Raw genomic sequence first — 14,605 nt, forward strand, 5'->3', positions numbered from 1 at the left:
AGAAAGCAATGGAATTAAAAATTCTTTTGTTCCTGGGAATGGGATGAATTTTTTATAACAAATAAATTAAAGAACTTGAGAATAACTATTTAAACATTACTGCTTATAGACCAATGAGAGTAGAGTTGTCTTATTTTACACATATCTATATGAAATGTTGCATGAAATTCAAATGACAGCCCTTTATATATCTTATGTTTATTAGTTCGAGCAGGGATAAAAACATCTCACATTTATTCATGTACATGGTATGCAAGACGAGCTTACTTTATTAACCATGTACCAGTATTGGTCTTATATTGGCCAATGTCTGCCTTCAGGTTCTTGAAATGCTTCTTGGTTTAGTTATGAATCTCCAATCCCGTTAAATATTTAGTTCCATCCACTAAATATGCATTACAGATGAAGAGGTCAGTCTTTGTGTGAATACTTAAGATTTTTCAATTTGATCAACAAGCATCAATAATTCAAAAGATATTTCCAGATGAGATAAATACACAACAAAGGTTACCACAAATAGCTGGAGTATTTACTCCAGATAAATCAAGTTTGTGTTTTTTAAGTTTTCTTTCATGCCCTGCTTTTCTGTGTGTCTTTCTAGCTGTCATCAATGGTTGTCGTTCCTTTAGGCATATGGAAATGTGAAGCATCTAGTGCAGGGACGCACAATACTCGCATAACTGAAGCAGAAGCTTTGAGAGACGGTGATCGCTCCCTTTGGCTTTTACTTTTTATTGACTAATAAATGCAGCTGCTGGATTATTCCTGTGATTTTTCTGCATTGATGTTTTGTAAATATTATGTTGATTTTCTTTTGTCTTTTACATTGGTATAGTATGTTACAATAATCATTGTAAAGTAAATACTCATCTATAGAACATAAAGATCAATAGCAGGGTGCACGGATAGCACAAGTCTTATATGAATGTAGTAAAGTTGATTATGTGCTTATATAACTATTATTTTACCATTAAAAACAGTTGTTGTCGTATTAAATTTTAAAACACTCAGAATGCATTAAAAATAAATGAGACTATGTGACCACGGAGCTTTTGAAGAGTTAAAAAAGTATTCGTTTTTCAAGCAGACATTGCTTCATGAAACTCTTATATTTTGGGGAAGTGTATCTTTTCTTGAAGCGATTTATGAATCGGTGTTGAAGACTTTCAGAGTTCGCTCACAATAACTTATAACTGACTATTGCTATCCAGTGTTTTATCTGATAGCACTTGTCCTCATGTTATACTATGGTGCACTGATGACTAGCGGGATTTTTCTCATCCATGTTGCAATTGGCTGCATATGTCAGATGGCGCGCACCCCTTCCAGTCAATGGATACTTGAAAATCATAGTACAGCACTCAGATGACATCCAAACGCAGTCTAATATAAGCCGAAACAGACAAAGGAGAAATTTAAGGGGTATTCCCAACTCCAAGATCCTATGAAAATTTGTAGTAGGTAGAGATGAGTGGACTCACAGATAACCGAGAGTGGAGGGTCCCTGTTATCTTTTATTTTTTAATTCAGGTTCTGCTCCAGAATTTGGTCCCCATATAAGTCTATTGGGACCAAAATCCGGAGATTAAAAATGTTGGTAGAAGAGATAGGGTATAGGAGCACGCACGCTGTACTCACCGAGGATCCGTCATCGTGGCACACTGCTTCCAGGTCGTTTATTCACTTCTGATGCTGCACATTAGGCTCATCACATATGCACTGCTTTCCCACCTTTCCTCGCCTACCAGCTGTCCTGATGTCTGTGATTAATGGCAGTCAGATGCGCCCCCAGCCTGAGTGACAGCATCTGATTGCAGCAACTCACAGGTACTTTCTGCAGGTCAGTATTGTGGTATAAAAATAAATAAATAAACAAAACAATTGGAGTAGGGTCCCCTGTATTATGATACCCAGTACAGATAAAGCCCATGGCAACAGGCTGCAGCCTCTAGCCCTGCGCTTTGTATTGGCTGTGTATCAAAATAAGAGAAACCACATGCAGCTTTTTCTAAAATTATTTAATTAAATAATTTTAAAAAAACAACATGCGGTCCCTTCCAATTTTGATACCCAGCTAAGATAAATCCCGTCACCTGGGGGCTAGTATTCTCAGACTGGGGAGGTCCATGCTTATGGGACCGACCCCAGCTTAAAAATAATAACCTTCAGCCACCCAAGATTGTCACATCTAATAGATGTGACAAGCCTGGTGCTTTACCTGACTATTCCTGATTGCCCTGGTGCGGTGACAATGAAGGGTAATGAGGGGATAAATGGCAGCCCACAGTAGCTAGTAAGTCCTAGATTAGTAATGGGGAAGGTCTATCAGACACCCCCATCACTAATCTGTAAGTGAAAGTAAACAAACACTGAAAACATCCTTTATTTGGAAAAAAAATACAAAAAACCCACTCTCTTTCACCACTTTAGTAATCATAAAACATCCCTGCAGGTCTAACGTAATCCACACAAGGTCCCACAAGGATTCAGCTCTGCTATATGTAAGTTATAGCGAGCGGCCATAGAGCATGACTGCTGTGAGCTCCCACCAGAGAATGAGTCACGATCAGCGGTGACGTCACTCAGGTTATTTGTGATTATCCACATATCCTTGAGGCAGCTATCACTCTGTTGCTGAGATATCAATGTCTGGCTACAATACAAGTAAATATAAATTTTGGCATACTTTTGAGCAGTTCCCCTGAACAACTATCACTTGGATTCATTTCTATAATTGTTAGAAATAAGTTAAAAATGTGCATTTATGTTTTTGGGTATCAAAAATGTAACTATATAGTGATTTGGTCAATAGTGTCCTATTTAAACGGCTAATACATTGGATTGACATTTCAGTTAATTTTCTTGAAGTATTAATACGTGTGCAAATTCTGGCTCCTGTAATGTTTTGTTAAAATGTTGAATTCTATAGTTTTTAGCCTAACAATGTTACTCATTTTTTAATGTACACTTTTGTTGAAAAGTAAAATACACCCAACAAAAATATAAATGCAACACTGCGTGAGGCAAGTTGTGGTCACACCAGATACTGACTGGTTTTCTTGCCCCCCTCCAAACCCCTTCAATATTGTAAAACTGCACAATTTAGACTGGCCTTTTATTGTGGCCAGCCTAAGGCACAGCCGTTTAATAATCATGCTGTCCAATCAGCATCTTGATATGCCACACCTGTGAGTTGGATGGATTATCTCGGCAATGCAGAAGGGATCACTGTTTTGCTATATTTTTAGCACTAAGGTTCAGATACAGCTTTAACCCCTTCACCCCCGGCCACTAAAACACCCTAATGACCGGGCCATTTTTTGCAATTCTGACCAGTGTCACTTTGACAGGTTATAACTCTGGAACGCTTCAACAGATCCTGACGATTCTGAGATTGTTTTTTCGTGACATATTGTACTTCATGTCAGTGGTAAATTTAAACTGATCATTTTTGCGTTTATTTGTGAAAATTTAGGAAATTTTGCAAAAATTTCGCAATTTTCAAACTTTTAAAATGTATGTCCATAAATCTGAGAGATATGTCACACATAATAGTTACTAAATAAACTTTCCCACTTGTCTACTTTACATCAGCGCAATTTTCGAAACAAAATTTTTTTTCGTTAGGAAGTTAGAAGGGGTCAAAGGTCATCAGCGATTTCTCATTTTTCCAACAAAATTAAAAAAATTTTTTTTAGGGACCACATCACATTTGAAATGACTTTGAGAGACCTAGGTGACAGAAAATACCCAAAAGTGACCCCATTCTAAAAACTGCACCCCTCACTCTGCTCAAAACCACATCCAAGAAGTTTATTAACCCTTTAGGTGCTTCACAGGAACCAAAGCAATGTGGAAGGAAAAAATGAAAATGTTACTTTTTAACACAAAAATGTTACTTTAGCCATAAAATTTACATTTTCACAAGGGAGAAAAGAGAAAGTGCACCCTACAATTTATTGTGCATTTTCTCCTGAGTACGCTGATACCTCATATGTGGTAAAAATCAATTGTTTGGGCGCACAGCGGAGCTCGGAAGGGAAGGAGCTCCATTTGAATTTTTGAACGCAAAATTAGCTGCACTCATTAGCGGACGCCATGTCGGGTTTGAAGACCCCCTGAGGTGCCTAAACAATGGAGCTCCCCCACAAGTGACCCCATTTTGGAAACTATAGCCCTCAAATAATTTTTCTAGATGTTTGGTGAGCACTTTGAACACCTGGGGGCTTCACAGAAGTTTATAACGTTGAGCTGTGGAAAGAATTTTTTTTTTTTACCACAAAACGGTTGCTTCAACTAGGTAGCTTTTTTTTCCACAAGGGTATCAGGAAAAAATGCACCATAAAATGTAATGTGCATTTTCTCCTGAGTATGCAGATACCTCATATGTGGTGGAAATCAAATGTTTGGACACACGGCCGTGCTCGGAAGGCAAAGAGCGCCATTTGAATTTTTGAGTGCAAAATTAGCTGCACTCATTAGCGGACGCCATGTCGGGTTTGAAGACCCCCTGAGGTGCCTAAACAATGGAGCTCCCCCACAAGTGACCCCATTTTGGAAACTAGAGCCCTCAAATAATTTTTCTAGATGTTTGGTGAGCACTTTGAACACCTGGGGGCTTCACAGAAGTTTATAACGTTGAGCTGTGAAAAGAATTTTTTTTTTTTTTTACCACAAAACGGTTGCTTCAACTAGGTAGCTTTTTTTTCCACAAGGGTATCAGGAAAAAATGCACCATAAAATGTATTGTGCACTTTCTCCTGAGTACGCAGATACCTCATATGTGGTGGAAATCAAATGTTTGGACACACGGCAGTGCTCGGAAGGCAAGGAGCGCCATTTTAATTTTTGAGTGCAAAATTAGCTGTACTCATTAGCGGACGCTGTCGGGTTTGAAGACCCCATGAGGTGCCTAAAAAATGGAGCTCCCCCACAAATGACCCCATTTTGGAAACTAGAGCCCTCAAATATTTTTTCTACAAGTTTGGTGAGCACTTTGAACACCTGGGGGCTTCACAGACGTTTATAACGTTGAGCTATGAAAAGAAAAAAAAATATTTTACCATAAAACTGTTGCTTCAACTAGGTAGCTTTTTTTTCACAAGGGTATCAGCAAAAAATTCACCATAAAATTTATAGTGCATTTTTTCCTGAGTACGCAGATACCTTATATGTGGTGGAAAGTAATTGTTTGGGCGCATGGCGGGGCTCAGAAGAGAAGGAGCACCATTTGACAGCAAAATTGGTTGGAATCATTAGCGGACGCCATGTCATGTTTTGGAGACCCCCTATGGTGCCTAAACAGTGGAGCTCCCCCACAAGTGACCCCATTTTGAAAACTAGACCCCTCAAGGAGTTTATCTAGATGTTCAGCGAGCCCCAAGGGGCTCCACAGAAGTTGATAATGTTGAGCCATGAATACAATTTTTTTTTCACCACAAAACTGTCACTTGAACCAGGTAGCTTTTTTTTCCACAAGGGTATCTGGAAAAAGTGCACCATAAAACGTATTGTGCAATTTCTCCTGAGTACGCAGATACCTCATATGTGGTGGAAAGTAATTGTTTGGGCACATGGTGGGGTTCAGAAGAGAAGGAACGCCATTTGACTTTTCAAACGCACAGACGCAGTGCACTGATCGGCCGCTGCAGGACGCACGGTCGGATGAGATACAAAAAGCGTTGGGGATACGGAAAAAAAAAAGGTCACGCCAAAAATTGAGCAGGGATGCAGATCCATTATGTGCATCCCTGATCAGCGCTTGGCGGGACGCACGGACGGATGCGATACAAAAAGCATCGCAAATATGGAAAAAAGTCACGCCAAAAATTGAGCAGGGATGCCGATCCGTTATGTGCATCCCTGATCAGCGCTCGGCGGGACGCACGGACGGATGTGATACAAAAAGCGTCGTGAATACGGAAAAAAGTCACGCCAAAAACTGACCACGGATGCAGATCCGTTATGTGCATCCCTGATCAGCGCTCGGCGGGACGCACGGACGGACGCGATACAAAAAGCCTCGCGAATATGGAAAAAAGTCACGCCAAAAATTGAGCAGGGATGCCGATCCATTATCTGCATCCCTGATCAGTGCTCGGCGGGACGCACGCGATACAAAAAGCATCGCGAATACGGAAAGAAGTCACGCCAAAAACTGACCACGGATGCAGATCCGTTATCTGCATCCCTGATCAGCGCTTGGCGGGACGCACGGACGGATGAAGTGTAAAAATGGACAGGATACAAGAAAAAAAAAAATAAAAAGTTATACTCACAGTACCAAGAGGATCACTGACCAGAAGAGCTGCAGAGGAACAAAAGGGCAGTGAGATAGACAGCTTCACACCAGCAGCAGGCAGGACATTGGACAGATCAGCAGAAGGACCCAGCGATGGAGGCAGATGTGATCGGGCCAGTGAAGACCTCGGATGACCCGTGAAGGCAGGTAAGAGGACGTCGGGGGGGCAGAGGGGGATGGGGAGAGGGGGATGGGGAGACGGGCAGGGAGAGGGGGGGAGAGGGGGGCAGAGGGGGCGGAGAAGCAAAGGCAGAAGGATGGAACCTTGGAAGCAGAATTAAGATGACAGAGGAGGCAGGCAGATCGCGTGGGTAGCAGATCGGGATGCCGGGGGGCAGATCGGGGGGGCACGGGCAGGGGCCTTCACGGGAGCACGCAAGGGCCTTCACGGGAACGCGCAGGGGCCTTCACGGGAGCACGCAGGGAGTGGAATACTTACCATTGGAGCAGGAGCGGCGGTGACATCGGAGGCGGCGGCGGCAGCGGTGGCGTGGTACCAAAAGTACCAGCCACTCCACGCTGCAGACATGTTGGGGGAGGGTCCCCAGACCAGGACAGGCCTGGGGTGGGCGGCCACCGGCAGATCAGACCGCCCCACTGCACACTGATTGGAGCGATTGCGCGTCATAGCACGATCGCTCCAATCAGTGCTGCAGGGGCTGGGGGCGACATGTTAGAGATCCGGCTATGATCTGCTGTAGCTGCTACAATAGATCATAGCAGGATCTCACAGTATCGCACTAATTCGGGCATTATTTTTGCCGAAATTAGTGCGAACGATGTGGTTGGCGGTTCAGATGTGAACAGCCAATCACATCGATCGCCTATGGGGGGTGGCAATGCCACCCCCCCGGGGTCAGGAAAAGGTCCCGTGCTGTAAGAAACAGCAGGGGACATCATTTGAAAGCCGTTGCTATGGCCACGGCAATCAAATGAAGTTTAGGCAGTAAAATTACGTCCCTGGTCGTTAAGTCACGTTAAAATAGGACGTAATTTTACTGCCCGTGGGGTTAAAGAAGGCAAATAATTAATTTTATTATAAAGGTTAATATAAAATACAAACTTAAAGGAAAAGTATGATATTGCGTACACTTTTCTATAATCAACATACAAAGGTTAAGTACAGTTAAATACTTACAATCACCAAGGAGTTTTGAACATCATCTGCCTGGAATATTAAGAATCAGAGAAGCACACCAAGGACAGAGGACTCCTGGAAATCCCAACACTGACCGGACGTCTCGGTACAGGTAACACGAGCTTCTGTCTGTGCTATATTTCATCTGATCTTAAATAGAGGTTTGTACAATAATTACAAACTTTAAAGTTAATGTGTTGTAGTCTTATTGATCCATGCCCTTTGATGGCCAATCTTTGGGCATAGATGAACTAGAGATACACTACACATCAGACAATGGGGTAATAAACCCACAGACATTCAAATCTCCCAAGAATACACCAGGTATTTGAGCTAGGTAAATGGATATATTGTCTGTCTGTGTATATAGCAAACACATAAAACATCAGATTGTTGAACTAAATAAATCAGAGTTTCTATTTCAATGGATAGCAAACACACAAAACCATCAGATACTTGATGTAAGTAAATCATAAGGTTTCTGTTACAATGGTATATTGTCTGTCTGTATATTAAAGACAAACACACAGAAATCCTTAAGTATATACAAGATTTTGTAACCATGTACACTTTGTCTGTCTGATTAATCAATATGTTATAGTTTAACATAATGTATAGACCCAAAAAATAGCCATTTTTATATTTGCAATACATTCCACCCATGGCTATTTTGAGCCATAGATTATTTATACAAGGTACCATATCCTAAGGGCATGGTTTTAGCAGATGATTGACATAAGGAAAGTGTACACTGTATACAACAACATAAAGCAATGCATGCACAAATTATAGCAAATATTACTCCTAATATATAACGAATATATCCAAAATCATCATCTCTTCCGTTAGAGAAAGTTCTCCAGTGCAATCCACACAAGCATAATACAGATTGTATGTGAAATTTTTGGTCACATCTCCTTCTTCTATGTCCTTATCTTGAGTCGATATCTTGATCAGCTTTGTCCATAATTGTAAAGGGGTTGGTACTGCCACCATACAAGTTTCTAATATATTGGTAGCAGTAGCAGTCTTTGTCATACAAAAATGGCTCGTGTTCATTAGCTGAGCCAGGTAAACCCATAGATTCTGTTTGGTTTCCCATAAGGCCACATTTTCCATGGTTGGTGTTTCTGTTTTCGGTCTGAAGATTGCTTGGCTACTGACATATGTGGAGAGGACCATGGATATGGCGGCGCCAATGATGCAACATTTCCAGATTTTGATCTGATGGGACAAAAATACACATATTATTCTCTGAGATAACATCTGTCAGTTGGGACATGTTCCCACTTGTCTTGTCCGGGTTTCATAACTATCAACACATTGTCTGCCCCTTGAGCAATGACTTCAGCAGGTTCTGGAGGACCTTTGTCCCCCAATTGTTTCACCCAAATTTTTGCACCATTATTGATAGGATGTGAGGATCCAAAACATTCATCTTCTCTGACTGCAACAACTGTAGGGGACCTTCCTCTGACCACCTGCATTTTAGAAATAGACAGTACCAGCAACTGAGCGATCCTATCTCCCTTCTGAATTAGCATGTCATTGTCTCCATTATTCATTAAAAGGATCTTAATTTCTCCCTGATAATCCTGATCTATCACTCCTCCCATAACCTGAACTCATTTTAAAGCCAAACTTGATCTTGGGGCTATGAGACCAAAATGCTTTGATGGCATTTGCAAGCCTATAGCAGTCCTGACTGTCTTTACAACTCCTTTTTCTAATGGTAATTCCTCATGGGAGTATAGGTCTAATCCTGCCGCTTGTGGATTAGCTCTATATGCTCCTAGAGCTACCGATTCCAGTTCCCAATAGACTACTGTCTGTTCTGAGGGCATGGCCTTTAAAGGCAAGATCTGCAGATTTGGGGTACTCATTCGCATTAGTGGGGTTTCTTGTTCTCCAATTGGTCGGTTGTTAAGGATATGGAGAGCCTCATTCAAGTTTTTTTCTCCACCCTTTATAGGTTCCACTGCCTAGTTTCTTTAATTGTTCTTTCAATAATCCATTCATCCGTTCAACCAAACCGGCGGCCTGCAGATAATATGGAATATGAAAGATCCACTCAATATTATGTTCTGACAAAATCCTGAGACTTTCTTGTTTTTAAAATGACTTCCATTGTCACTTTGAATCTGTATTGGGATACCATAGTATAATATCATTGTTTCCAAAGTCTTAATAGTACTGTTGGCATTGCCCATTTTACAGGGACAAACCAGCATATACCCAGAATACGTATCCACCGCCGTGCATACGTATACACATCCTCCGTCTTGTGGAAGAGGGCCAATGTAGTCCATTTGCCAGATTTGCCCGGGAAGCTTTCCTCGAGCTATCTGGCCTCTCACCACATGAGGGATTGGTCTCTGTTGTGAATGTTGACATACTGGACACTTTAGGATGGTTTCCTTTATCAAATCTAACCTGATGAGCACCCCTCTGGTCCGTGCCCATTGATAAGTAGCTTTTTCTCCCAGATGTCCACATTTCTGGTGTGCCCACTGAGTCAATCCAAGCAGCCCCTCAGTGGTATCAGTCTTTTCAGTGGATTCAGCAACTGATATTTTGGAATGTTCATCTGCTACGGAGTTGAAGAGTCTTTCCAGGGTATCTGAAGCACAATGAGCATCAACATGAAACACAGTCACTTTAATACTTTGTACAATTTCCCAGATGTCTTGCCACAATTCTTTTCCCCATACTTCTTTGCTATATATTCTGCAATCATTTTGAGCCCAAGTTGGTAACCATGTGGTCAATCCATTTGATACTGACCAAGAGTCAGTATACAGATGACATTCAGTCAATGACTCTTGCCTTAAAACACTGTAAATTGCATACAGTTCTGCATATTGACTACTCCTTCCTTCTCCAGTTGTCACCAGCATCCTGTTACTCAAAGGTTGATACCCTACTGCCTTCCACACCCGGTTATTACCTTGGTATGTAGCTGATCCATCTGTAAACCATGCATGTTTTCACTGTTCAGGACTCAATTTTTCAAAGGGGACCCCCCATTTTACCGGTGCTTCTTGAATTGACTTCTTTGTCTCCTGCGACTGAAGTCCTGTAGGGACTTTGCTTACCTTCTCATGTAATGTTGAAATCCCACTAACTCCCGGCTTTGCTCTGTCCTGAATGTACCATTTCCACTTTATTACTGATGATTCCTGGGCATGTCCTATGCGGTGAGTTTTTGGGGAGCTACATACCCACTGCATAATTGGAATCTATGGCCTGATCGTTACCTCATGTCCTACTGTTAACTGTTCTGTGACAATTAATGCCCAGTAACATGCCAATAGCTGGCATTCAAAGGGCATTGTGTCTTGTCTTTAGGAATCGCAAAGTCAAGAATTTTTTGTCTAGCTTTTGGTGTCATTTCTCTATGTCCCTTGTTCCATTGGATACCAAGGAACTTCACTGTTTGTGCAGATCCCTGCAACTTGTTAGGATTAATCTCCCAGCCTTTAATTTTCATGTGTTCACAGAGTGCATCTAACTGATGTGCTACCTCTGCTTCAGTCTCCCCCTGTACCATGATGTCATCAATGTAATGGGATATTTGCATGTGTGATGGAAGGACAAAATCATCTAAAGGTTCAGCTACCACCCGATGAGAAATGGTGGAACTATGCAACCAACCCTGAGGAAGGCGTGTAAAGGTATATTGTCTTCCCTTCCAGGTAAAAGCAAATTGATCCCAGTATTGCTTTGCAATTGGAATGGTGAAAAATGCATTAGCTAAATCCAAAACACCATGCCAGGTTCCTTTGTGTTTCTGTATTTGTTCAATTAGAGTGATTGTGTCAGGTACTGCAGCTGTGAGGGGAGGTGTGTGTTTGTTCAATTCCCTGTAATCCACAGTCATTCTCCATGAGCCATCACTCTTTTTCACTGGCCACACAGGATTGTTCCATTCAGTAGTGGTAGGCACAAGCACACCAGTCTCTAACAAATTCTGAATTGTTTCACTGATCTCCTGATCACCCCCTGGGATCCTATATTGTTTCATGCTGACAATTTTTGAACTTGGAGGAATCTCTACTGGAGGCATTTTTATTTTTCCCACCATCACTGGAGCCATTTCAATAAAAGGCTTCACTGATAGTTGAGAAGGTTGAGCCATTACTAAGGGAGGCACTCCAAATTGGTATTTACCATCTGGTAGTTGCAGGGTCATTCCCTTCAATATATCAATGCCAATTATGTACTCTGGAATAGGAACAATCATTACCGGGTACATTGCAGTAGGAAGATTTCCAACTTTCAATGATATTTTTGTCTGCACCGCCTCAATTTGCTTTCCTCCTAATCCTGTAATTATTACCTTACGCCCACTGAATTGTTTTGGATTTCCATAAATCAAACTGGCCTCCGCCCCTGTATCTACCAAAGCTTTAACATGTTGCCTGTTTTTATGTTTCCAGTTAATCAACAAATCTACGTGAGGGCGTCTATCCATTTGTGGGGCGTGGCCAGCAAGTCAATTACTCTTATCTTTTTCCCCCCATCCATCTTCCATTTCAGATGAAGACATCTGGGTGGAAGAAGATGATAACCCTTTCTGTTGGGCTTTGAATTCCTGTACCAAAGATTTGACTTCAGCATAAAGATCCTCAAACCCCGGTGCGGTTGGCTTTGCTGGTGACGATGAGAAAGTGGGCCCTCTTTCTCCCCGTGTCCTGCTGCGCCCCCGCTGTGGAGATTCAGAATCTTTCACTGTAACCTTTTTATTATTTGAAACCCCTGACTTTTTATTAAGTCCTCTCTTTTGATACAATTTCCACATCTCGTCAGTACCAATCCCGTCTATTTTCTCCCTGGGGACTCCATCCATAAACATATCTCTGCTGGTAACACGGGATCTAGGGTTGTTACTACTTTTGATGTCATCACGCTGTTCTTCAGAAGGAAAATTACCTTTCTGCTTGGGACCCCATTCTCCCAAATCCCCTAATTGTCGTATCGCCTCCAATGTATTGGAGATGGTTTTTCCAGTCTGATTTATCATTAATGTCATCATGATATGTTTATAAGCTGGAGGGGCATTTCTAATGATACGATTTCTAATAGATACACTTACAATAACTTGCATGTAATCATCATAAGTACTTGCTGAAATAGCATTTTTCATAACCTCCTCCTTCAATCTGAGAGTGCAATCTTTTAATGTAAACCATGGTTTTTCATTGGGCGGCCAGTCCACCTCAGATGGATATTTATGCTGCAATGCCATAGCCACAACATCCAACATACTACACACCACATGTGGTTGCTGAATTTTTAAGGTACGAAATGCCTCCTTCACTACAGGTTCATGGCTGAGTTGAACAAACTTTGGGCCATCCACAGCATCCACTTGTACTCCATGAGCCCCCATCTCCCACAATCTGACTGCCCAGCTATCAAAGGATCATTTGGCCTTTGTGAAAAACGATCATGAAGGTCATTAAGCTTCCGTTGACTGTAATCCTCTACCACATTCTTGTTCTGTTTACCTGTAGCTGTTTCCATAACTCGTCTACGGTATATAGGATGAGCCTTTACGGAGTTAAAAGGAGGATCAATTTCCTTCTCCCCACTGAAATGTTCATCCTCCTGTTCTGAGTCGGTGACGTTTTCAGAATCAGTTGAGTTCCATACGTCACCATCCCACTGATCTGGATTCCACTCTATCCCTGCTTTAGCTATAGACAAAGCTACTTTCTTTTAATTCACTTTTCCTCTCCTCTTTTTGTATTTATACTGTGCTACAAGTACAGTTGCCTTTTCTGCAACATGCTGATATCCATCACACTTGTCCAGTAATAACTTATTCTGACACTGCTATAACCAATGCATTCTGGACCTCACACAACTGTCTTTCCAATTCCTCAACTATTGTTACCATACGTATCTTTTCCTCATGCTGTTTTCTATATACAGACAACAAGATCCATTCACGCCTACCAACAGCGCCCAATTCTTTACCTTTCTCCACTTTCACTTTCTGCAAGCATTCAACCACAGCAACAGGTTCAGCATCCTTCAGACATTTTTCCCATGATTCACTCAAACCATCACTATGCGACCACTTGGTTGCCAAAATATCATAGGGAGTCTGTTCCCAACCTGGAATCTCAATGGATTCACTCACAACCACTTTTTTCTTAAAAAGAGGCATATTTTACGCAATATCACACTGTATCAAAAATAGAAAAATAGCCTTCTGCGTATACCCCACTCCTGGTACCAAATGTTTTGCTATATTTTTAGCACTAAGGTTCAGATACAGCTTTAAAGAAGGCAAATAATTAATTTTATTATAAAGGTTAATATAAAATACAAACTTAAAGGAAAAGTATGATATTGCGTACACTTTTCTATAATCAACATACAAAGGTTAAGTACAGTTAAATACTTACAATCACCAAGGAGTTTTGAACATCATCTGCCTGGAATATTAAGAATCAGAGAAGCACACCAAGGACAGAGGACTCCTGGAAATCCCAACACTGACCGGACGTCTCGGTACAGGTAACACGAGCTTCTGTCTGTGCTATATTTCATCTGATCTTAAATAGAGGTTTGTACAATAAGTTAATGTGTTGTAGTCTTATTGATCCATGCCCTTTGATGGCCAATCTTTGGGCATAGATGAACTAGAGATACACCACACATCAGACAATGGGGTAATAAACCCACAGACATTCAAATCTCCCAAGAATACACATCAGGTATTTGAGCTAGGTAAATGGATATATTGTCTGTCTGTGTATATAGCAAACACATAAAACATCAGATTGTTGAACTAAATAAATCAGAGTTTCTATTTCAATGGATAGCAAACACACAAAACCATCAGATATTTGATGTAAGTAAATCATAAAGGTTTCAGTTTCAATGGTATATTGTCTGTCTGTATATTCAAGACAAACACACAGAAATCCTTAAGTATATACAAGATTTTGTAACCATGTACACTTTGTCTGTCTGATTAATCAATATGTTATAGTTTAACATAATGTATAGACCCAAAAAATAGCCATTTTTATATTTGCAATACAATCACTAATGCATAGTTAGACAAGTTTGTGAATATTTCAGAAAAAAAGACCTTTTGTGTACATAGAAAAAATCTCAGATCTTTGAGTTCAGCTCATGAAACGTGGGAG

General features: G+C 41.1%; 1 pseudogene; it reads right to left on the reverse strand.

Moving 5' to 3' along the window:
- Window positions 1–9,454: 9,454 nt before the first annotated feature.
- Window positions 9,455–10,771, reverse strand: LOC142243848 (uncharacterized; annotated as a pseudogene).
- Window positions 10,772–14,605: the final 3,834 nt, after the last annotated feature.

Source organism: Anomaloglossus baeobatrachus, chromosome 6, assembly GCF_048569485.1.
Source record: "Anomaloglossus baeobatrachus isolate aAnoBae1 chromosome 6, aAnoBae1.hap1, whole genome shotgun sequence".
NCBI classification, from domain to species: Eukaryota; Metazoa; Chordata; class Amphibia; order Anura; family Aromobatidae; genus Anomaloglossus; species Anomaloglossus baeobatrachus.